General features: G+C 47.0%; 1 protein-coding gene across 6 annotated transcripts in view; it reads left to right on the top strand.

Annotated features, from left to right (window-relative positions):
- The window catches only part of FHIT (fragile histidine triad diadenosine triphosphatase), a 1,048,086-nt gene that overhangs the window by 8,217 nt on the left and 1,015,333 nt on the right, over positions 1-24,536 (top strand). The window contains exon 1 of one of the 6 annotated variants that reach the window (XM_060271289.1): positions 21,338-21,431. The exons of 4 other annotated variants lie outside the window; for them this stretch is intronic. The gene's annotated coding sequence lies outside the window, so the exon portion shown is untranslated. Of the gene's footprint in view, positions 1-21,337; positions 21,432-24,536 lie in introns of those variants that run through there. One more of the 6 variants, XM_060271293.1, reaches the window with a different exon arrangement.

The following is a 24,536-nucleotide window of genomic DNA, read 5'->3' as shown; positions in this document are numbered from 1 at the left end:
TCCACTGAAAGACCTCCAAAGAAGGAGACTCCACGTCAATAGGTCTATTCTGAATTACTCTTTTCAGTAATGATAAATGAGGCTTTAGGTATGTTTTTTTTACTACAATATTGTTTTTGATATTGAAGAACGTGACATGTCACGTCTGAAGCCCAACAGCTTTCTTAAGTTGCTCAGATGGACACAAGGAGCAAACAGCAAAAGCGGCAAGGAGTGGAATGGAAGAATAGGCACAAATGCAAGTACACTATGAATGCAGTAAGACAAACTTCGGCTTCCTTACAAATGAGGACTAATGGGTTTGAGCCAACTGCTTCATGGAAAAATTGTTTGGGGAGTGCTTTGCAGTAGGAGAGGGGTAATGCTATCCCACAGATGCTCTAAGGAGGAGTTTGGAATATGTAACAGAATATATGGGGGGAGCCTTTAACGGGAACAGGAGACATTTTGGTGGCTCGAGGTGGTGAAGATGGAGGCGCCAATTCACCATGGAAGAGCCTTGGGGAAAGGGCAGAGGGGAATAGGATAGGACAAGGCTGCGGAGGTGAGCTGGTGCTTGAAGGATGGTGTCCCTTGCTGTGTGCAAGAAGAGATGAATGATTATGACAGCAGGGTTCTGTATAATGTTGATAAAGTGGAACAGGATATACCAGAAGGAAGCCTCAAGTATAATTCCAAATGTCTTACAGATAACTTGTTAATGAAAGCAGGAACTCTTTCTTATGCTTGTTGAATTCTCACTACACTAATCTGTATTAAGTTCTCTTCTAGATCTATTTATTGTGTTATCTGAAATCCTGGCTATGCTTTTATCACTCAGAGGTCCAGTTTATTTATAGTATTGCATATGTCTGGCAGCGATGTGTCATTTGCATACGGTGCTATTTTTACCATTTTTTTACCCTGTTCTTGTACTTTATATTCCTAGCTTCATTGTGAATCAATGTTGCGAACATTTCATTATACAGAATTAGAAACACTGGGACATCTTTCCTGGATATCTCTGCCTTACAAAACTTCATGAGATAATAATCTGTTAGCAGTTGACTCTCAACTGCAGACTTTTCTGTTTCACTCAGGTATTCCACTGTGGCCTCCAGAGAGCAATCTTCAAAGGCAGGAGCTATTTGCACTGAGTATACACACACACTCACATGTGGTTTTGGAGATTACTGAAGCTAGGTGGGGTATTCTCTGGAGGTTGTTCACACTGACTTTGACTGCTCTGTTAACCCATGGAACAGCAAGTTTGTAAGGGAATCGATATCGATGCCTCCGGGTCTGTTCTCCTTCCTCTTCCTCCTGCACATCCCCTTGTGGTTTATGAAGGACCTAAGGTGGATGAAGCATGAAAAATGGGAGAAACAGCTGGAAAATGGCTTGTTGAATCTGGGTTGTTTCTGCTTTAAGATCGAGCCAGTTAAGAGTTTGCAACTTGCTTGAATTAGTTGTGATCTGCATTTGTTCTCATATGCAATCTTAGGCTTCACACAGGGGGAGAAAGTGTCAATCTATTGCCACTTTCTGCTATCATTCTACAAATATCCCCTTTAAGTGCAGTCTATTATAGAAAAAGCTACAGAGACAGTCAGTAATAAATCTGGATAAATATTTTCACAGTTTCTTTTAAAGCACATTATGAGGCACTTTTCATACCAAAGCATCACTTTTTTTTAGTCGCCCATTTGTATCAATTTATATAAAAGTGGTGCCGATTCTGGTGTGTCATCACAAAAGGATACAAATATCTTGTTCTCTCAGCGAAAGTTGATCTGCACTTTGTATCATTCATTACCTTGGTTTTACTGTTGTAAAATATGCATGACAATATCTGGAGGATATTTACTCAGAAGTAAGACCCACAGAGTTCATTGAGACTTACTGCCTAGTAAGTGTACGTATGCATGGTTGCTTGCCTAGGCAAATGAAGAAGTGGTGATGAGATGCAATGATCACTTCTCACAACGTTTATCTTGGGAAACGCTGAGGAAATCTGCCTTACCTTGCAAACCTGAGCAACCTCCATTCACCTTCTGGAAATCATAAATGCGCTATGCAAGCTACAAAGCCCTGAAAACGGATTACAGCATTTGCAGAACCAGCTTAGTTTCAGTGAATGTGGTTTAATATGTCTGCTTTAAATACAAATATTCTCTTTGTTGTAGAAGAGGCTTGTGGATATCCACTTGCCTGGTTGCCTGTGGGAAGTAAGAAGTTTTATTTTGTGTGTGTGTGTGTGTGTGTGTGTGTGTGTGTAGGGGTGGAGGAAGGTGTGGTGGGCCACCCCGGGTGTCACCACTGAGGGGGGTGACATAATGCCGGGCGGCATTCACCACAGGGCCTCCTTGAAGACATGTGGCTCCATGCTGCCCAAATGGTCCGCCCGTTGCCCCCCCCCCAGCTGTAGGGCAGCTGAGTGGGAGGAGGAAGGCAGACTCTGGAGGCTCCATGGTGCGTCCCTCAAACCGCCCCAGGCGCCTGAGCGGCTTCCTCTGCTGCTGTGTGTGTGTGTTGAAAAACACAAAGGTAGGTACGTTGGCCCATGAGGAAAAAAAGTCCACAATACATACAGTGATACCTCAGGTAGAATCATAGAGTTGGAAGAGACCACAAGGGCCATCCAGTCCAACCCTCTGCCAAGCAGGAAACACCATCAAAGCATTTCTGACATATGGCCGTCAAGCCTCTGCTTAAAGACCTCCAAAGGAGACTCCACCACACTCCTTGGCAGCAAATTCCACTGTCGAACAGCTGTTACTGTCAGGAAGTTCTTCCTAATGTTTAGGTGGAACCTAATGTTTAGGTTAAGAACTTAATTTGTTCTGGAGGTCCGTTCTTAACATGAAACTGTTCTTAACCTGAGGTACTACTTTAGATAATGGGGCCTCCCGCTGCCACCCCTGTGCGATTTCTGTTCTCATCCTGAAGCAAAGTTCTTAACCCGAGGTACTATTTCTGGGTTAGCGGAGTCTGTAACCTGAAGCGTCTGTAACCTGAAGCGTCTGTTACCCGAGGTACCACTATGCTAGGGCAGTACCTTTATTAAGCCAACCCAAATGTTACAAAGTTGTATGCAGAGTTTGGAATTCTCTGTAACTTCTTGTCAGGAAGATTGTAAACAGCAAAGGGGTGGAGATGGGAAGGAAAGTTGGATGTTGAAGCCCTGGAGTCTGTGCTTAGTAACATCAGCTGCAGTGTGGGATGAGGTACCCGACAGTCGCATGAGGCTGTTACGCACTATTATAAAATGTACACCCATGCGTCCTTTGTGAACTGTTCTATTTTTTAAAAAAGTGTGTCAGCTTCCACTTACAGTAGAGCTTCACATTAGTTCTAGAATGATTTCCATTCCAATGAGCTGCAGGCAAAGCTGAGGAACTATATACCTCTGCAAATGGAACCTGCTTTGCTGTAGTGTGAAATCAAACTTCTTGGTCAGCCTGAACCTAGGCACGTTCACTTCAAACGCTGAGTCCAACTAAAAGTTCAGTGGGACTTAAGAATAAATGTGTGTGTCGGGATGTGTTCACATTACAGTGGTACCTCGGTTTAAGCACACAATTGGTTCCGGAAGTCTGTACTTAACCTGAAGCGTACTTAGCCTGAAGCGAACTTTCCCATTGAAAGTAATGGAAAGTGGATTGATCTGTTACAGACGGGTACGCGGAGTACTCAACCTGAAGCGTACTTAACCCGAGGTATGAGGGTAATTGGTTCTGGAAGTCCGTACTTAACCTGAAGCGTACTTAACCTGAAGCGAACTTTCCCATTGAAAGTAATGGAAAGTGGATTAATCCGTTCCAGACGGGTCCGCGGAGTACTTAAACTGAAAGTACTCAAACCGAAGCGTACTTAAACTGAGGTATGACTATACTGCCTTAGAGTGCAATGAAGGGTTGTTGTTTTTGTATGTGCATTTCACAGCTCCTTCCCCTCAGCTGTTCACATCAATACAACTTCATTAGTGTCAAGTTTGTTTCTGTTTGTGTATACACACCAGTGGGTGTTCACGGGGCAGGGATGTCTTTACCTTCTGTAAAGGGTTTCAGGCCTTGGCCGGAGACAAACTGGGAATGGCTTAAGGACTCCCAATCGATATGAAGCTGGTTTGAGAAACAATGCATCACAACAAAATAGGGGATGTGTATACATTTTAGATAACATTGTTTAAGCATAGATTAAAAACCCAGCCCTGGAAACTGAGCAAGTGCATGGTAAACAGAAGTGTGAATAGAGCCGAGGACAGCAGCTTTCGTTAATGCTGGCTAAAATCCGATATACAGTTACCTGGCTGTAAACGCTACTGAACACAAGCTTCTGAATGGATCGGATTGTGCTGTTAATTGCTTCATGTGCTGTTTAGCTTTCAGAGTTCACTACGAAAGCTCTTACCTGGAATTATTGACATATCTTGCTAGAAGGTCCACAGCAGATAGGATTGGGGCGTTGGCGGGGTAGGGGATGACCTGGGTCATCTATTGCAACCTTTCTCTTCAAGCAGGATTATCCTGCCGCTTTGCAAGCGATAACCTTGTGTATACATGAAAGGATTTGCCGTTTTATGTTGCTGTAAACTCATGTTCCATTTGTCATCTGCTGTCTTCCAAATCCTCTTCTGCATATTCATTACTACATAGTCTGGTTTTTTTTTTTGTATTCTGCCAGGCACTTGGGAATTTTTCTTCTAAATACTGTAGATATACCGTACAGTAAGATAAATAAAATGGGTTGCTTCCAGTATTTAGTCATTTTTAAGGAAAGCTTAAGTTTCCCATTCAGCCTTCTCGGTAACCTCACATTTCTTTTTCGCAGCTGAAATACCATCGTGGCTATGAGTCCTGGAAGACCTGCTCCCTGCCTTGCTTGCCTTTTCCACCTGGCCTGGGTGGGCAGGGCCCTGACTGACTCCAGCTACAAAAGCTGAGGCTACTGGACAGGCTCTTGGGATGGTGCATTGTTTAGGGTTTTTTGTTGGGACATGGGTTGTTGCTCTTGGGTTTTTTGTATCTATTTTAGAACTTGTTGTGATTTATGTGGAAATTGTTTGGTTGTGTATTTTTTAATGTTTTATTTATTGTTTATAACTACTTTCGTTATGTTGTAGTTATGTATTTTTTATGTTGTAAGCTGCCTTGAGCATGGTTTGAACTGTGGAAAGGGGACATACATAAAAAATTATGTATGTATGTATGTATGTATGTATGTATGTATGTATGTATGTATATAGAGCCACCATGTAGTAAGTGGCCAATTGTGCAAGAGATGGGTGGGTTATCCTTTGGTCAACTCAGTATTTTGTGGGAAAGATTCAATGGCATACCAGAAATTTAGGTTTGCGCAATTAAAATGGATTAAAGTAGCCTGTTGCTTTGGCACAACACTTCCACCTAAAAAACAAACAAACCCAAAACTTTTTGTAGTTAGGGAAGTGACAGGGAAATACACCAAAAATGAGGAATAAACTATTGATTATCACAAAAACATGTTGTTGTTGTTTAGTCGTTTAGTCGTGTCCGACTCTTCGTGACCCCATGGACCATAGCACGCCAGGCACTCCTGTCTTCCACTGCCTCCCGCAGTTTGGTCAAACTCATGTTTGTAGCTTCGAGAACACTGTCCAACCATCTTGTTCTCTGTCGTCCCCTTCTCCTAGTGCCCTCAATCGTTCCCAACATCAGGGTCTTTTCCAGGGAGTCTTCTCTTGTCATGTGGTGGCCAAAGTATTGGAGCCTCAGCTTCAGGATCTGTCCTTCCAGTGAGCACTCAGGGCTGATTTCCTGGAGAAGGAACTGGCAAGCCACCCCAGTATCCATGGACAAAGACAACAGGCATATCACAAAAACAAATAGCCATGCAAACAAATCAAGATGAAATCGGCATGAAATCTCATTGTCATATAACTATCCTGCAAATAGGACTAAGTGTTCAGTATAGATTAGACATTGTGTAACCTCACATAAGCTTCGCGCATGGAAATAATGTTGAATGTGCAATAAACAGGCCATCTGGAGGAGCCTCTTTTAGATCAGTTTTATAAAAAACGAAATCACATTTTGAACCTTAGGAATTGTATTCAATGTTGCACGACTGCTTTGTGTTCTTTGGAAGAGCAATGGGGTATATTTGTGAAACTGAGTTTGTGTAGTGGTGGTTCTGTTGTATGGGACTTCAGTGATCATGCAGACATGTGAGTCTTCTCTTATTTCCCATAATCATTTCTGCTATCTTCATTTTCAACCATGAAGTGTTGAAAAAATGCACCAAAAGCAACAAGCTCCTGAAATATGGCTAATGATCTTTGGTTACTGAGACGCTCCGATTCCTGGGGTAAAGAGCTGATTTTTGCATAGTTAGGGATTAGTCTCAGAAACGCTTGTTTACAAACCATGCTGGACTGAAGCAGAACTGGTTTCAGGGTCAAAGCCTTGTAGCAGACCTTCAAAGCAGGCTCATGAAGAGCAGGCTCTTGAGTTGGTACAGGAAATTCATGGGTGAGTTATACTTGGGATACGCAATAAACTATCATTAAAGTGTGCATTACTTGCCCCAAGTCCCTTCACCAATACTACTTCTGACCCTCAATCACCTGCTCCCTCTGGTTCTTAGTGAGCCACTGTAGCTTTCAATTCTCTACCAGAACTTTCCAAACTGTGTGTTGTGATGACTGCTCCCCGTGCTCTCCCAGGGGCTGGAAAGGGGTTGGTTTAACCCAGGGGTCCCCAAACTACGGCCCCCGGGCCGGATGCGGCCCAATTGGCCTCCCAATCCGGCCCGCGACGACCCCCGCCGCCCGCTGCCGCCGCCTGCTCTTACGGCGCGCGGCGCGGCGACGATCAGAAAAATCGGCAAAAAATCGCCGAAAATCCTTTTTGCGCATGCGTATGGGCCTCTCCCGACCCAGAAGAGGTCATTTCCGATGCACTTCCGGGTCGGGGGAGGCCCATACGCATGCGCACAAGTGATTTTCGGCGATTTCCCCCCCGCCCGTGTGCGTGTGCGCATGCGCACGGGCGCGCACTCCCCCGCCCTCCGGCCCGCTGCGCGCGCACTCCCCTGCCCTCCGGCCCGCCGCGCGGTCGGCGCAGCGGGCACCGGCCCACTGCGCGGTAAGTCTGGGGACCCCTGGTTTAACCTCTGGTTTGCTAGTAAATCTGAATTACTGTGTTGCGAAAGGATGCGTGTCTAAAAAGTGTGTCACCAACATGAAAAGTTTGGAAAGCTCTGACCTAGGCCTTCTTCCCACATTCCACTGCTTGCCCTCCCAAAATAGCTTTGAAAGAAAGCAGCAGCCCATCCTGGCAGCCTAACCACCCCTGCAATCCAAGCCCGCCTTCTACCTGACCACCTACTCTACGCTCTTCCCCTTTGGCTACAAATGCTGGCCAGGTTGCAAATTCCTTTCTCTCTACACTCCTTCAACACCCTCATTGCTAATTTTAATGTCATGGAATGGGAGCGAGGGGCAAGGAAAATGTAAATGCATTTGATGCTGCAGCCTCACTGTCCCAAGTAAGGGCGACAGGTTCTGGCTTGGATGATGATTTAGTAATAATAATAATAACAACAACAATAATAATTACAGGTAGGTAGCCGTGTTGGTCTGACGTAGTCGAAACAAACAAACAACAAAATTCCTTCCAGTAGCACCATAGAGACCAACTAAAATAAAAAAAATTCATTCAGTAGCACCTTAAAGACCAACTAAGTTTTTATTTTGGTATGAGCTTTCGTGTGCATGCACACTTCTTCAGATACAGTGAAATGGAAGTTTCCAGGCACTTATGTAGAGAAGGGGTGGGGAGGGGTGGGGATGGGGAGGGGGAGGGGGCATCACTCAGAAGGGTGGTGGAAATGGGTGATTGACTGACTTTTATTTTACTTCGATCCAGACCAACACGGCTACCTACCTGTAACCAGAGACCAACTAAGTTTGTCATTGGTATGGGACTTCCGGTCTACAGCGCTGGGGAGAGGACGCAGGGACCTCGAGCTCCGAGGTCCCTGGCATCGCGGAGGGGGGGGGGAAATCCGCGGGGCGAGCGGATTCCCCACAAGAACCCAGGGAAGAGCGTCCCTGGGGCGCAGGTCCGGCAGGCTCCGGACCGCGATTCCTCCACTGCCCAGGGAATCAATAGAGACCCTGCGAGCCGGCGGAGTGGAGTCGCGGGAGCCATTTTCGGACGACATCTTACCTCCGAGAAGCGAAGCCTCGAGTCTTCTACCAGTTAGCTGTGGATTCTTCCAAAGGAAAACAAAAGGAAAGAAAGCAAGTGGAATCTTCAACCGGACTTTGTGTTAATTTCGGCAAAAATTGGAAAAAAGGAAGAGATTTAAAAAACGGAAGTCGATCTCTTCCTAATGGTCAATCAGGAGGCGCATTAATTAAGGACTCCTAAATCGAAGGGAAACTATTTGATTGCGGAACCCGAGAGAATGAAAGACTTTGTTAACCCTTCTTAGACCCTGGAGCTGGCACCCCTTGAGGATCAGCAAGGTTCTAAGGGGAAGGTGCTTTGACAGCTGTCAAAAGCTGTCAAATTTGCGAAATGACCTGAAAAATCTGCTAAATCGCTGTGGAATAAGATATTTCACAAAAAGAAGAAGTCTGATGTTTGAAGCTGTGTTAGACTGAACTTTGATTTGATCTGTGGAGTAGTTAAAACAATGGGAAGGATCAGCCAAGATGGAGGCACCGTGCAGCTGAAAGGAAATTTCCAGTGCCCTTTGTCTGCTAATCCTGTCTGCTTGTGGTTAAGAGAGGAATGAAAACAATGTATACCCCGGCCTTCCAGGAGGCGGTACTGAGTTATTTGGAAATATTGAAGGACATGAATAAGACACTGCAACATTCCAGTTCGTCATGGGCAGAGACTGTGGTTCAAGAACAGGATTTAGAGAATGACTTTGAAAGTGAGACTAAGGAACAAGAAATAGAAGACTTTATCAAAACTGACTGGGATTATAAAAAACAAGTTCTGGATGTTGCACAACAAGGAATTGAAAAAAAAGAAGATGAAAGTAAGGAGCAACAATGTGAAAAGAAGACTCAAGAAATGGAGGAACCTGGAGGGACTGAAATTTGGAGATGTGTGTTGGAGGAAAGGGAAATGCAGAAGGAGGGGGGGATAGAGGCCTGGATTTGGAAATGGGAAAGATGTGGTGTGGGGTAAAAATTTTTAGTCAAGAGATATTTGGTGGCTGAACAACGGTTTCTGAAATCTTGGCCTGTAAAAGGAAATGTTGATCCAATCGGGGGAATCGCATCAGGGGAGGGGAAGGAGAGTGTTTTAAAGTATAAAGTTAAGATTTTGATTAGGGAAATGAATATATATGAAAATTGAGTTTTCCTGGAGGGAGAAAGAAGGATGATCTAGGAATTTTTTTTAAGATTTGTTTAAATATCTTGTGTTTAGATAGGTGTCTGGGCAGAGAGCCATTTTTCCTCCTCTCTGTGCTCGGGAACACCTGGTGGCAGGGGGTGTCCTGAGGGGAGGGGAGGGGGGTGGAAGGAAACCCAGATGCAAAAATGGATATCCTTTGGAGTGCTGCACCTTGCGGGTTCCTCTGGTGGCAGGGGAGGACTTGCGGAGGGGCAGCACGAAGAAGGAGGAGGATTGAGTGAATATTATAAGGGTAAGATCTTGAATTAGAATAGGTAAATCGCCATAATTTTATATAGAAATTAAGAAAACCAGGAAGAAGAGAATCGAGGAAGTCACAAATACAATGTTAAGAAATTTAAGATTTAGAATATGTTATTGTTTTATTGTTTGTTTGTTTGTTGTATTGAAGGAGCAGCAGGGAGAAAACCAAACCTCAGTGCTCCTCCGTCCCCGTCCTTTCAGTGGCAGGGGAGGGACGAGGGGGGAGGAGAGGGGGGAGGTCAAACCCAGCCTTAAAATGGACCCCTTTGACTCTCCACTCCCACGGGTACTACTGGTGGCAGAAGTGGGCCTGTGGGGGGGGGGAGAGGATGAAGGGACAGAATTTATATTGTATGTTTTGTTTGTTTTGTCTGTATTAAAATCAATAAAAATTATTATAAAAAAAATAAGTTTGTCATTGGTATGAGCTTTTGTCATTGGTATGAGCTTTTGTATCTGAAGAAGTGTGCATGCACATGAAAGCTCATACCAATAACAAACTTGTTGTTGTTGTTGTTTAGTCGTTTAGTCGTGTCCGACTCTTCGTGACCCCATGGACCACACCACGCCAGGCACTCCTGTCTTGCACTGCCTCCCGCAGTTTGGTCAAACTCATGTTCGTAGCTTCGAGAACACTGTCCAACCATCTTGTCCTCTGACGTCCCCTTCTCCTAGTGCCCTCAATCTTTCCCAACATCAGGGTCTTTTCCAAGGATTCTTCTCTTCTCATGAGGTGGCCAAAGTATTGGAGCCTCAGCTTCACGATCTGTCCTTCCAGGGAGCACTCAGGGCTGATTTCCTTAAGAATGGATAGGTTTGAGCCTCTTGCAGTCCATGGGACTCTCAAGAGTCTCCTCCAGCACCACAATTCAAAAGCATCAATTCTTCGGCGATCAGCCTTCTTTATGGTCCAGCTCTCACTTCCATACATCACTACTGGGAAAACCATAGCTTTAACTATACGGACCTTTGTCGGCAAGGTGATGTCTCTGCTTTTTAAGATGCTGTCTAGGTTTGTCATTGCTTTTCTCCCAAGAAGCAGGCGTCTTTTAATTTCGTGACTGCTGTCACCATCTGCAGTGATCAAGGAGCCCAAGAAAGTAAAACCTCTCACTGCCTCCATTTCTTCCCCTTCTATTTGCCAGGAGGTGATGGGACCAGTGGCCATGATCTTGGTTTTTTTGATGTTGAGCTTCAGACCATATTTTGCGCTCTCCTCTTTCACCCTCATTAAAAGGTTCTTTAATTCCTCCTCGCTTTCTGCCATCAAGGTTGTGTCATCTGCATATCTGAGGTTGTTGATATTTCTTCCGGCAATCTTAATTCCGGCTTGGGATTCATCTAGTCCAGCCTTTCGCATGATGAATTCTGCATATAAGTTAAATAAGCAGGGAGACAATATACAACCTTGTCGTACTCCTTTCTCAATTTTGAACCACTCAGTTGTTCCATATCCAGTTCTAACTGTAGCTTCTTGTCCCACATAGAGATTTCTCAGGAAACAGATGAGGTGATCAGGCACTCCCATTTCTTTAAGAACTTGCCATAGTTTGCTGTGGTCGACACAGTCAAAGGCTTTTGCATAGTCAATGAAGCAGAAGTAGATGTTTTTCTGGAACTCTCTAGCTTTCTCCATAATCCAGCGCATGTTTGCTATTTGGTCTCTGGTTCCTCTGCCCTTTCGAAATCCAGCTTGCACTTCTGGGAGTTCTCGGTCCACATACTGCTTAAGCCTGCCTTGTAGAATTTTAAGCATAACCTTGCTAGCGTGTGAAATGAGCGCAATTGTGCGGTAGTTGGAGCATTCTTTGGCACTGCCCTTCTTTGGAATTGGGATGTAGACTGATCTTCTCCAATCCTCTGGCCATTGCTGAGTTTTCCAAACTTGCTGGCATATTGGGTGTAGCACCTTAACAGCATCATCTTTTAAAATTTTAAATAGTTCAGCTGGAATATCATCACTTCCACTTAATCACAAACTTAGTTGGTTATAAATTCAATTTATTATTATTATTGAAACAAACAAAATAAAACTCCTTCCAGTAGCACCTTAGAGACCAACTAAGTTTGTTAATTTTGTGTAGAGAGGTTTTAGTGGGCTGCACTAGGGACTCCAAAGGAACTCCAGGGATAATAATTTGACCGTCCTGTTTCATAACATCAGCACCAAACTAGCACCAAACTCTGGCAGAGGTGTCGGTGTGTGGGGAACCAGATTTGTGGGTTCATAGTTTATGGAGCTACATGCCTTTGGGACATGTGGTGATGGAGGTAATACAGACCTACAGCGCTGGCTGCTCTTTTTCTTAATGCCCACACCATTTCCTCGCTCGGTCTCGAGAATTTGCATCGCTTTTGGAAAGCAAATGAAAAACTGCAGCATCAAAGCAGAAATGTGGGTCACAAGCATCATTTGAAAGCAGAGCACTTTGAGAAGTAACAGACTAGAGGACATTTCTTTGGCTTTCTTCTAACCTAGCTTATACTCCCAAAGAATTTCTCATTGAAATGCTTGACTCTCTTCTCCCACCCCCTAATTCCCCCCCCCCGCCCCCAGGTGAACGTGCTCTGCCATTTCTCTGTTATCAGGGTTATGTGCAAACTTTGCTCCCAGCGCTGTGACTAAGTAGATCATGATCACCTTAATGTTCGTATCTGGCTCTGCACATATATATATTTTGCAAAGTAATGTTGGCATTGCAGCACCGTTAGCAGCCTCCCAGTAAAAATTAATGATGCATTGTCATGCATGGCTAGACCAAACAGTCAGTATTGATTCTTGTTTGCAGGTTGTCAGGTGATTTTATGAAGAGGTTTTAATAGCTGCACATTGCTTATGCTGTTTTAAAGCAATTACCAATTAACAGGCTGAATGGCCAGTACCATTGGAAAGCATTGCACATATTCGTATGGGGCCAAGATAAAGAAGTCAAATGAAAACATGGGGCACTGAGTTTTGGTTTATTTAAAGGGAATGCCACATTTGTAGTAGTACAGCCGTAACTTGGTTGTTGAATGCCCTGGAACTCTTACGTTTTGGCTCCTGAACGCCGCAACCTGGAAGTGATTGCTCCAGTTTGCGGACGTTCTTTTGGAAGACGAACGTCCCGACGAGGCTTCCGCGGCTTCTGGTTGGCTGCAGGAGCTTCCTGCAGCCAATCAGAAGCTGCGCTTTGGTTTTTTAACATTTTGGAAGTCGAACGGACTTCCAGAACAGATTCCGTTCGATTTCCAAGGTACAACTGTATCTAAAAAGAAGCGTCCTCACTGGTGATGCTTCATTTTGTTTATATCTTGAAGGAAGAGGAAAAGGGGGCTATAGAGGGCTGGGGGCTGTGATGTTTCTTCAGGCTTTTGAAACAGCAACCTCAGTAAACAAAGTACCAGGGGGAGCAGGTGAAGACATGCAGAGAGGTGTTGAACTGATACGAAGAGTTGGGCTTCACTTTCTGACCCATTCAGAACACAAGGATAAGTCGGTTGGGAGGGATACTGGAGGAAGTGGTCCTGAGCAACTTCCTATGCCTAATCAGGAACAATTTATGCTTTGACAACTGCAGGACTAAGGAGCAGAAAGGTCGTCTCTGTGTTTATGAAACAGCTCGGAACAGTTATGGTATGTGCCTTCCAGATCAGAGACAGAAATCCGGCTTTGTGTTCAACCGGTGGATAAAAAGCAAAACAAAAAGTTATTCCCCTGACCACGTGTTTATATATACCGGTAGGATGGAAATATTTTTGGGTAGGATTCACCTAATGAGCCCCGTCGCAGCACATGGTGGGAGGAGGATGGAGGGGGGGATCGTTCCATCTGGCCAGCTGAAATCTTAAGGTAAATATTCAAAGGTGTATATTCTTTCCTAGTATCCTAGATTCGCTTACTTTATTCTTATCTTTGCTTCGTTATCTAACTCATCAAAATCAATAGCTTTGTCACTTGTCTAGCTAAACAGTTGTAAGCCAGCGAAGAACCGGCTTTCTTTATTGTTCGTTACCTCTAAAATATTTTTAATGATTCCTAGCTAATTAATAATGAATATTTAACATCTTTAAACAAACGCTACTAACATGTATATTCTTAGGCTGTTTTCTTTTATTAATCAAATCATTCTTCCCCTCCACCCCTAGAACCACTGATAAGTTAAAGGTAAAGGGACCCCTGACCATTAGGTCCAGTCGTGACCGACTCTGGGGTTGCGGAGCTCATCTCGCGTTATTGGCCGAGGGAGCCAGCGTACAGCTTCCAGGTCATGTGGCCAGCATGACAAAGCCGCTTCTGACGAAGCAGAGCAGCACACGGAAACGCCTTTTACCCACTGTAGCGGTACCTATTTATCTACTTGCACTTTGACGTGCTTTTGAACTGCTAGGTTGGCAGGAGCTGGGACCAAGCAATGGAGCTCTCTGTCATGGGTATTCGAACCGCCGACCTTCTGATCGGCAAGCCCTAGGCTCTGTGGTTTAACCCACAGCGCCACCCCCATCCCTAATTTGAAGTTAGGTACTTGGTAAAGCAAGAATATTACTCAGTTAGTGGTAGTGATAATTTAAGAGTACATCCCAAGACAGGGGGCTTGCTTTATTTGTAATGGGAAACTATGGTTTGATCAAGTTTGTTCTAGTTTCCTGTATTTTGACATACAGTAAGCCCACAATTTATGTAGTGGTTACAGTCAAAGGGATCATGCCTAAATCCAGGCATCCCCAAACTGCGGCCCTCCAGATGTTTTGGCCTACAACTCCCATGATCCCTAGCTAATAGGACCAGTGGTCAGGGATGATGAGGATTGTAGTCCAAAACATCTGGAGGGCCGAAGTTTGGGGATGCCTGCCTAAATCCATATAATTATAGACTTGGTAAGGACCATGAGGGTCATCCAGTCCAACCCCTAACTATGCAGAAATCTAAACTAAAACAAACACAACAGATGGCCATCCAACCTCTGCTTAAAAGTCTCCAAGGAAGGAGAGTCTTCAACCTTCCAAGGGAGCCCATTCCAATGTTGAACAGCTCTTACCGTCAAAAAGTTCTTCCTATCATATCTCCTCTTTTCCAGGCTAAACATATGCAGTTCCCTCAATTGTTCTGCATAAAGCTTGTTTTCCAGACTCTTGATCATCTTGTTTGCCCACCTCTGCAATCATTCCAGCTTGTCAACATCTTTCTTCAATTGTGGTTCCCAGAACTGGACACAGTACTCCAGGTGGGCAGAATAGAGTGGGACTATTACCTCCCTTGATCTGAACAGCATTAGTTTATTTTCTACTTCTGCATCACACTGTGGATTCATTTAAGCTTGTGGTCTACTAAGATGCTGTCACAGTGGCCGGAGTGGACTACTTCAGAGTAACGACGCTACGCAGCTCTGCATTTTATTCTTTTATTGGTGCTGCGTATTTACAGTGCTGAAGTCATTGCTATTTACACGGAGTGATGTGGTCAGTCGGTTTCAGAACCTCCTAATGGCTTTTGGCGCGTCTTTCTCCAACACAAAAGCTTTGGCAGACCCATCCTCTTTCCCCTCCTCTTTCTGCGTAATTCCGGAGTTGGGGGGATGGGTCTCCCCCCCCTTATTCGCCCCTTCCTGTCCCACCTGGGACCCTGGCTCCTCTACCTTGCCTGAGCCTCGGACACGACTTCCTGCTTCCCCACTGGAATCGGAACTCTCTCTGCTTTCCCCTGTGCTCGGGGATTGGCTTGAACTCAGGAGGGGAGGGACTTCGCGATATCCCCTGTCCCTCACATCCACCCCCCTCCCAAGCTCTCCTTCACCCCTCCCCAGGTCCCCCCCAGGTGTCGGTGACGACTGGAAGCCTAAGAACTCAGTGCCTTCCGAGCCCGTTGGTGTGAACACCTCCCCCCAGTCCTGCAAGCCCCCCCCTTCCGCCTGGGAGGACGGGAATCCCAAAAAGTCCGTGGCGTCAGAGCTGGTGGGGGTAAAAATGTTCTGCCAATCTGCTCCTTCCTCTGACTGGGTGGATCTCGGTGACACCCATACCTCATCCTCTGGTTCCTCAAACTCCGCTTCCCAGCGCCATGGTGAACTGCTCTCCCGTGCTTCCTCCCCCTCCCCCTCCCTTTCCATGTGCCAGGGCTTGGGTCTATGGGGAAAGAGGGCGTGAAATTCTTCTACCAGGAATTCCTCCTGTATCTGAGTGGCTGGGACCCATTCATTCTGGGACGGTGGAGCATCCTCCCATGCCATGAGGTACTCCAGTCCCCCCACCCCCCACCTTGAATCCAGGATGGCCGTGGCCTCATTGAGTTGCTCCCTGCCTTCCCTCTCCCCCCCTCCCTCAGGGGTTTGTTCGCTGTCTCGGAGCCTGCTGCTTTCCCTGTACGGCGACAGCAGCGATCTATGAAACACTGGGTGCACCCTCATGTCCTCTGGCAGTGCCAGCCTGTATGCCACCGGGTTGACCTGTTGCGTGACCGTGAAGGGGCCCAACCTTCTGGGCGCCAGCTTTTTGCATCGCCCTCTGATGGGAAGGCCCTCCGAGGACAACCAAACTTTGTCCCCCACCCTAATGACCTCCCCCGGTCGCCTGTGGCGATCTGCCCCCCTCTTGTACGCTTCCTTGGCTCTCTCCAAGTGTTCTCTGAGCTGCTGGTGCACCGTCTCCAGTTCTTCTGCCCAATCCTCAGCCTGTGGGCCCTCCTCCTCCTCCTCCCCCTCCCTCTCTGGGAAAGATCTGAGGTCACGCCCGTAATTGGCCTTAAAGGGCGACACCCCTGTGGAGACGTGCACTGCATTGTTGTAGGCAAATTCTGCCAGTGGCAGGCGATCCACCCAGTCCGTTTGCCGCTGGCTGACGTAGCATCTCAGGTACTGCTGCAGAATGGCGTTGACCCTCTCCGCCTGTCCATTGGTCTGCGGGTGTCTAGCCGTCGACAAGCTGACCTCCACCTGCAGGAGGTTCATGAGCCGCCGCCAGAACCTGGAAACAAATTGGCGGCCACGATCCGAAATAACCCTTAAAGGTAATCCATGCAGTCTGAATACGTGATCCACAAACAGTTTGGCTGTCTCTTCTGCAGAGACCGCCCTGGCACACGGTATAAAGTGGCACATTTTGGACATGAGGTCCACCACCACCAACACTGCGGTCTTGCCCCTGGAAGAAGGCAGATCTGTGATGAAGTCCATGGACACCACTTCCCACGGCCTGTGTGGCGTGGCTAAGGGCTCCAGCAATCCCGGTGGCGCTGCTCTGACCACCTTTGCCCGCTGGCAGGTGTCACAGCCCCTTACATAGTCTCGAACATCTTCCCGCACCCCTGGCCACCAGAAGTGTCTCATGACTAGGTGAGTGGTTTTGTCCCTCCCAAAATGACCCGCCGTTGGGTTGTCGTGCATCTGCTTGAGGACCGTACGTCTAAGCTGGGTGGTGGGCAGGTACAGTGCACCCTTGTAGAAAAGCAGCCCCCTGCGGTCTGCAAAGTCTTTTGCCTGCTCCCCCCCCTCTCAGTTCTCTGAAGATGCGGTTGGCAAATTCATCCGCTGCCGTCAGTGCTGTGAGTTCTGCCTCGCTCACCACTGCTGCTCCGCAGGACCAAGCTGACGGGGGGAAAATGTGCCTGGGTGCCGGTGGCGCCTCCTCCTCCATGTACTCTGGCTTGCGGGAGAGGGCATCCGCCCTGACATTCTGCTCTCCCGGGATGTAGTGTATGGAGAAGTTGAAGTTCGAGAAGAACTCTGCCCACCGTATCTGCCGCTGGTTGAGCACCCTGGCAGTTCTCCAGAACTCCAGGTTCTTGTGGTCTGTGCACACCTGGATGGGGTGCTTGGCGCCCACCAGGAAGTGTCTCCAGTGCTGGAACGCAGCGTGGATCGCAAGAAGTTCCCGATCAAACACCGTGTAGTTTCGCTCTGGCTGGGTCAACTTCCTGGAGAAGAAGGCACAGGGTCTCCACTCTCTGTTGGCGTCCAGTTGCAACAAAATGGCGCCCACAGCTTTATCAGAAGCATCTGTCTCCACGCGTAGGGGCGCGTCCTGAACCACGTGGAACAGGTTCTGGTCTGAGGCGAACACCCTCTTGAGGCTTTCGAACGCTGCTTGCGCCTCTGGTGTCCACCTGAACTTCTGCTTGCCTCTCAGGCAGTCCGTGATGGGAGCCGTAACGCGAGAGAAGTTCTTGATGAACTTCCTGTAGAAGTTGGCGAAGCCTAGTAGGCGTTGGGCATCTTTGCGCGTCCTGGGGCTGTGCCAGTCCAGGATGGCCTGCACCTTGTCCTTGTCCATCGCCAGCCCCTTGTCTGACAGCTTGTAGCCCAGGAAGTCCACCTCCTTGGTGTGAAACTTGCACTTCTCCAGCTTCACATACAGGTGGTTCTCCTTCAGGCGCTGCAACACCTCCCTGACATCTTTCACATGCTGCACTGGGTCATCGGAGTAGATAAGGATGTCATCCAGGAAGACCAAGCATTTCCTGAAGAGGAGGGACCCCAGGACGTGGTGCATGAAGGCCTGGAAGCATGCTGAGCCCCCTTGCAACCCGAAGGGCATCACCAGATATTCAAAAGAGCCCAGAGGCGTGAACATCGTGGTTTTCCATTCATCGCCTTCCCGGATCCTGATCAAGTTGTACGCCCCCCTCAGGTCTAGCTTGGTGAAAATCTTGCCCCTGCGTGCCGCTGTCAGGAGATCATCCACTCTGGGCATGGGGAAAGCCACTGGCTCTGTCACTGAATTCAGCCGTCTAAAATCCACCACAAGACGGCGCTGTTGCGTGTCTTTCTTGTCCACCCAGAAGACCGGGCTGCCCCCTGCTGCCTTGCTTTCTCTGATGAACCCCCGCTTGAGGTTCTTGTCGATGAAAGCGCGCAGATCCTCCAGTTCCTGGTCTGACATGGCGTACAGCTTGGCTGGGGGTATAGTTGCCCCTGGCACCAGGTTGATCTGGCAGTCAAAAGGCCTGTGTGGGGGTAGGTGGTCGGACTCCGCTTCGCTGAAGACCTCCTGCAGGTCCCAGTACGGCTTGGGTATCGCCTCACCCCCCTTTGACGTGCATGGTGGCCACCGTGGCTATCGGAGGCCCCTCCCCTGGTTGGTGCTGCATGCAATGTTCCAGGCAAAAGTCCGATCCAAAAGTGATGCATCTCTGGTGCCAACTGATGGAGGGGTCGTGGCGCGCCAGCCAGCTCATGCCCAAGACGATGGGGGGGTCTGAGATGGTTGTGACGTTGAATGCCAGTGTCTCTGAGTGCCTTCCCACCGTCATTCTCATGGGGGGGGGTTTGATGGGTGATGGCCCCTCCCAGCAGCTCTCTGCCGTCAATGGTTGCCACGTGCAGGGGAAAATCCAGCTGCAGAAGCTGGATCTGGTGCTCTTCTGCAAAGTTTCTCGAGAAGAAGTTGGCTGAGGCACCACTGTCAATTAGGGCGAGGACCGTCAGGGGATAGCCATTTGGGAGCATGAGCGTCACTTCTAGAACCACTCCTGCTCTGGGAGGGGTGGGCTGGCTCTGCTCCTCTCTGTGCGGGTGGGTGGGCTGGGGCTGTTGTCTGCGGACTGTGCCTGGCTGCTGCCCCTTGTCTCCTGCAGCCAGGCTTTCCCGTTTCCCTGCTGTGGTGCTGCGTCAGTGGGGGAGGGCACAACCGTTCCCGCCTTTCCTTGCCACTCCCTGCGATGTGGGCAGTCTCTGACGAGATGCTGGGGGGAGTTGCAGAGAAAGCAATTCCTACCCCTTCCCTCCTTGCGTCTTGGCGCCGCTGGGGTTTGAAAAGCCCGCGCGCGCGCGCTATCAATCTGCATGGGTTCCTGGTCCTGACTGGCCCCAGGCGTGGCTTGAAAGGGTTGTTGGGGGAGTGGCTTCTCCTGCGACCGTGGGAACCAAGCCCGCTTTGCGCGCGTTGCTTGCTTGTCGCTCCACCGGGATTCCTGTCTCACCCCCACCGCCAGAGCCGCTTTGCTCAGCTGATCCATATTACTGGGCTTTGGACCTCTCGAGAGCTCATCCTTCACCTCCTCATGCAACCCCAAGTAGAACGCCGCTTGCATTGGGGGTGACTCTAGTTCCCACCCCAATCTGTGCACCAGCATGGTGAATTTCGCCCAATACGCGCGAACTGTCATATTTCCTTGGCGTAAATTATGAAGTTCCTCCTTAGTCTGGTCCATATGACTATCGGACGAATACATCGTTTTCAAACCTTCTAGAAATAGTTTGACATTCTTCATGCAAGGATTCTTTGTTGCGATTAACGGTCTTAGCCACTCCCTGGCTGCCCCGGTAAGGTGCTCCACAATAAACGCTACCCTGTGCTCATCATCAGGGAACTCATCGTGGTGCAGCTCAAGAGCATACACTCAGTCTCAAAGCCCTGATATTCCTTCGGGTCTCCATTGAACTTGCTTACTAGCGTCCCGGCTCTCCTTCCTGGCAGCACTTGGACTTGGGGTGCCCCTCCCGCCTTGTTTTTCTCTGCATCCAGCTTGTTTTGGAGGTCTACCGCCACCGCCCTTAATTCCTGCTCTCTTTCCTGTAGCGCTCTCACCTGTTCCGCAAGTTGTAGCCGGTCGTCCTGGACCTTCTTAGTCTCTTCTTTAGCTGCCTTCAATTCCCCCTGCGCCTGCAGCGACAGCTGCTGCAGTTCTTGCTGGGCTTGCTCCGCGATCTGCCGCCATCTCTCCGCCTCTGACACGCTCATCCCGGCAACTCCAAAGTAGCCCCAAAAGGATTAGGAGGTTGCTGTCACAGTGGCCGGAGTGGACTACTTCAGAGTAACGACGCTACGCATCTCTGCATTTTATTCTTTTATTGGTGCTGCGTATTTACAGTGCTGAAGTCATTGCTATTTACACGGAGTGATGTGGTCAGTCGGTTTCAGAACCTCCTAATGGCTTTTGGCGCGTCTTTCTCCAACACAAAAGCTTTGGCAGACCCATCCTCTTTCCCCTCCTCTTTCTGCGTAATTCCGGAGTTGGGGGGATGGGTCTCCCCCCCCTTATTCGCCCCTTCCTGTCCCACCTGGGACCCTGGCTCCTCTACCTTGCCTGAGCCTCGGACACGACTTCCTGCTTCCCCACTGGAATCGGAACTCTCTCTGCTTTCCCCTGTGCTTGGGGATTGGCTTGAACTCAGGAGGGGAGGGACTTCGCGATATCCCCTGTCCCTCACAGATGCCCTCACTCCTTTTCACATGTACTACTGGCAAACCAGACGTCTTATACTTGTGCAGCTGGTTCTTCCTGTCTAAGTGTAGAAAACTTATATTTTCCCTTATTGAAATTCATTTTGCTTGTTTTGCCAATGAGTTCTCCAGTGAGTTAAGGTCGTCTGGAATCCCAATTCTGTCTTCAGTGGCATTAGCAACCTCTCCCAGTTTGGTGTTATCTGTAAATTTGGCGAGCAGCCCCACAATTCCTTAGTCCAATTTGTTTATAAATACATTCAACAACAACAGGCCCAGGCAGAACCTTTTTTTCAGATGATGAGGAACCAGTAGTGAGCACATTTTAGGATCAGTAAGTCAACGAGCTACAAATCCACCTAATAATTATCTTATCCAACCTACATTACCTTATACAGCCTACAGCTTCCCTGCAAGAATATTATGGGGGACTTAGTCCAAAGCCTTACTGAAATCGAGATACATTTCTGCAGAATGAGATTCTTCTGGCATGGCTTGTTTTTGAGAAACTCATGCTGGGTCTTAGTAATCCTAAGTGCTCACAGATGGACCGTTTAATTATCTATTCTAGAACCTTTCCTGATATCGACATCAAGCTGACCAGCCGGTACATACGGGAACTTCTTGGAGACTTGTGAGATTGACCACATGGTATAAAAAAAAAAGTATGGCATTTAGTCCTGATAGAAAAAGTAACTAAATTAAAAATACCGGTAGCATGGGGAATGAAGCGAAAAGACACATTTCTGATGGGTTGGCATTATTCCAGGCATCCCCAAACTCGGCCCTTCAGATGTTTTGGGACTACAACTCCCATCACCCCCTAGCTAACAGGACCAGTGGTCAGGGATGATGGGAATTGTAGTCCTGAAACATCTGGAGGGCCGAGTTTGGGGATGCCTGCCTTATTCTGTACAGTGCAGATGTGCCAACTTGAATAAATTTTTTGGGGGGAGGGTAGGTAAGCTCTGGCCCTCAACATTGATCACATGACCTGGTGCGCACACACCATTTGAATGGCAATGCCCACCAACTTGGAGGGGGGCACCCCATTCAAATATTTTATGGGGGGGGAGCTGAAGGGACCTTGGCCCCTAGGAGTTGGATCCTATGGTGCAGTGCAAAAGAGAAGACTGGGGGACCTACACTACATTGTAAAAATAATTGGTTGATTTGTTTGCCTCTGGTAACTGCAACTGCCACACAACCAGAATAGGACCATTTAAGGGATGTTCTGATGTTATCTGACTTCACATCTTTGGAAAAGGTGGGTGCCTTTTGTTCTAATACTCTTTTTTGTTTGTAATATAGGAAAATATTCAGCGACAGTTGTGATGAGCAATGCACCTTGATAATGCATGTTCCCTCAGCTCCGAAGCTTGTTTTTCAGAGGCTTCATAATACTGTGTCATATTACAATAATAATAATAATAACGTTAAGAGTCCTGGGTCCAGGCTTTCGCAAAATGATTCCCAATTGTGTCCTAAAAATACATGATTTTAGCTCCTGTTAACATCTTTAAGAGCTACTGATAGGATGCCAGATGTAGCTGTTTCCTTTGTGCCCGAGTCTCTTATGGATAACCCCATTTCTGTTTTCATTGGCACTGCCTTGGAGGCGAGTACGACTGAAAGAAGAAGGGTCGGTATTTAAAGTTCAAATATAGGACAGGTGCAGGTATAGCTCTGAAAATAAAGGCTTTCATCCAACTTCGTGTTACTTGGTAATAGGTTGAACATTTCATAAAATGGCTTATTTCGCTTGCTCCACAATTTAAAGTGGGCCAAATACTACTGCCATTCTCTTAAAAAAAAATAAAAAATTACAAGCTGGTGAAAATTGCTGGAATGAAGAAACGTACAATATATAAAAATTGAATTTTGTGAGAAGTGGACAGCTACAACTTTTTTTTAATGTGGTTGAAATTATTACTTTTACACTTTTCTCAGGGCTTCTCTGGAGGTGTTGGCAGTTCTCTGTTGCAAACATTCTTTGTGTCTTAGAGGCAAATAAGTTACAGCCTTACCACCACATAATTTGGAGCTAATTTGAGCTCATGTCCTCTGATGAGAAAGCACAAGCAATTTGGGGCAATAATAGCTTCCCCCAAACATAGCTTCACCTGCGCACTAATAATTCATACTTGATCTCTGTTCCAGTTGCATTCCTTGCTCCTGTATCAGGTTCAGGGTACTCACTTAATGCTTTAAGAACGACCTTGTTCAGTAATTGAATTCGAACAAGATAGGCCAGGAGGCCACTTTTCAAGTACACACACTCACCTTTTTTTTTGGAAAGCCTTGGATAATGAAGGCAGATGTTCTGAACTCTGAATTGCCATAGTAACAAAAGGAAAAGTGTGTGCGCCAGAGAGAGAGAGACAGAGGGAAGCTTGTTGCTTCTCATCATTTGCGCATTTCATCTTGCTGGTGGATATCCTTACTAATACTAATAACTGATAATGAAGGCTTTTTCTGTGGGCTTTTGTGTTTGTGCATTGGTGCAGCGCTCTGAAATGCTGAATCATGGAAACACGAATCGGCTTGGCTCTAGGAATTCAGTGCTCAAAATCCACAGCTAATACTTTTCTTGAAATTGACATTGTTCTACTTTGGATGAAGCACTTGTGTGAGATTTCAGTGTCATGTTTCAGTGGGAGGAGGAAAGGGTCTGCTGCCTTGGTCTGAAGCAAGACAGTATACCTGAAGGAGCATCTCCACCTCCATCATTCATCCCAGACACTAAGGTCCAGCTCTGAGGGCCTTCTGGCAGTTCCCTCGCTGTGAAAAGCCATGTTACAGGGAACCAGGCAGAGGGCCTTCTCGGTAGTGGCACCCGCCCTGTGGAACGCCCTCCCACCAGATGTCAAAGAAATAAACAACTATCCGACTTTTAGAAGACATCTGAAGGCAACCCTGTTTAGGGAAGTTTTTAATGTTTGATGTTTTATCGTGTTTTTCATATTCTGTTGGGAGCCGCCCAGAGTGCCTGGGGAAACCCAGCCAGATGGGCGGGGAACAAACAAACAAACAAAATAAATTATAATAAACTGTGTGGTAGTTCTTGGAGAAGGGTGGCTTACTGTTCTCTTGGTCTTGTGGCTGGGTAAATTGTACATACTTCTTTCTGTGAATTATGCAAGGGGTTATGCTACATCCATGTATTTTGTGATTATTGCTAATACCATATGGAAGACTTAACTATTTCTGGCCTGTATCACTTTCACATGTGTTCATCCATATATCTATTCTGTATCATTTCTGAGTCAATCCACATGAAAATAGGCAGTTAGATGCTTATTTTCTAGAAATATATTTTCTTCCAAAATATTTATAACAGAACACAACTAAAAAAAATTATGTTTTGCTGCCATACCATGCTATATTATACTACACTGAAATGTTAAAATGTTTCTTTGATTTTCTTCCCACCACGCTTGCCTTCCTCTCCTGCTGCACCAGTGTGGCACACGGCACACTTTGAGAGCCACCGGCTTAAGCCTAAAGCCTGCTATGTTTGACCTGTGTTACCCTTTGTGATGTGGAAGTTTCTTCAGTGTAGCAGTTTCCCCCACCACAAACTGATTTGAGACCCCAGGGTGATAACTTCTCAGTTCCATCTTTTCCCCCTCATGAATATGATGAAATGCTAAGGGGTAACCAACTGCCTTAAAATGAATTTGTACATACAGTTAGCTGAGATTTGCAAAAGAAGAATATAATTGTTGTTGTTGTTGTTAAAGTTGTATGCTGCCC

Source organism: Zootoca vivipara, chromosome 2, assembly GCF_963506605.1.
Source record: "Zootoca vivipara chromosome 2, rZooViv1.1, whole genome shotgun sequence".
Taxonomy (NCBI): domain Eukaryota; kingdom Metazoa; phylum Chordata; class Lepidosauria; order Squamata; family Lacertidae; genus Zootoca; species Zootoca vivipara.
This window is presented reverse-complemented; position numbering and strand designations above follow the sequence as displayed.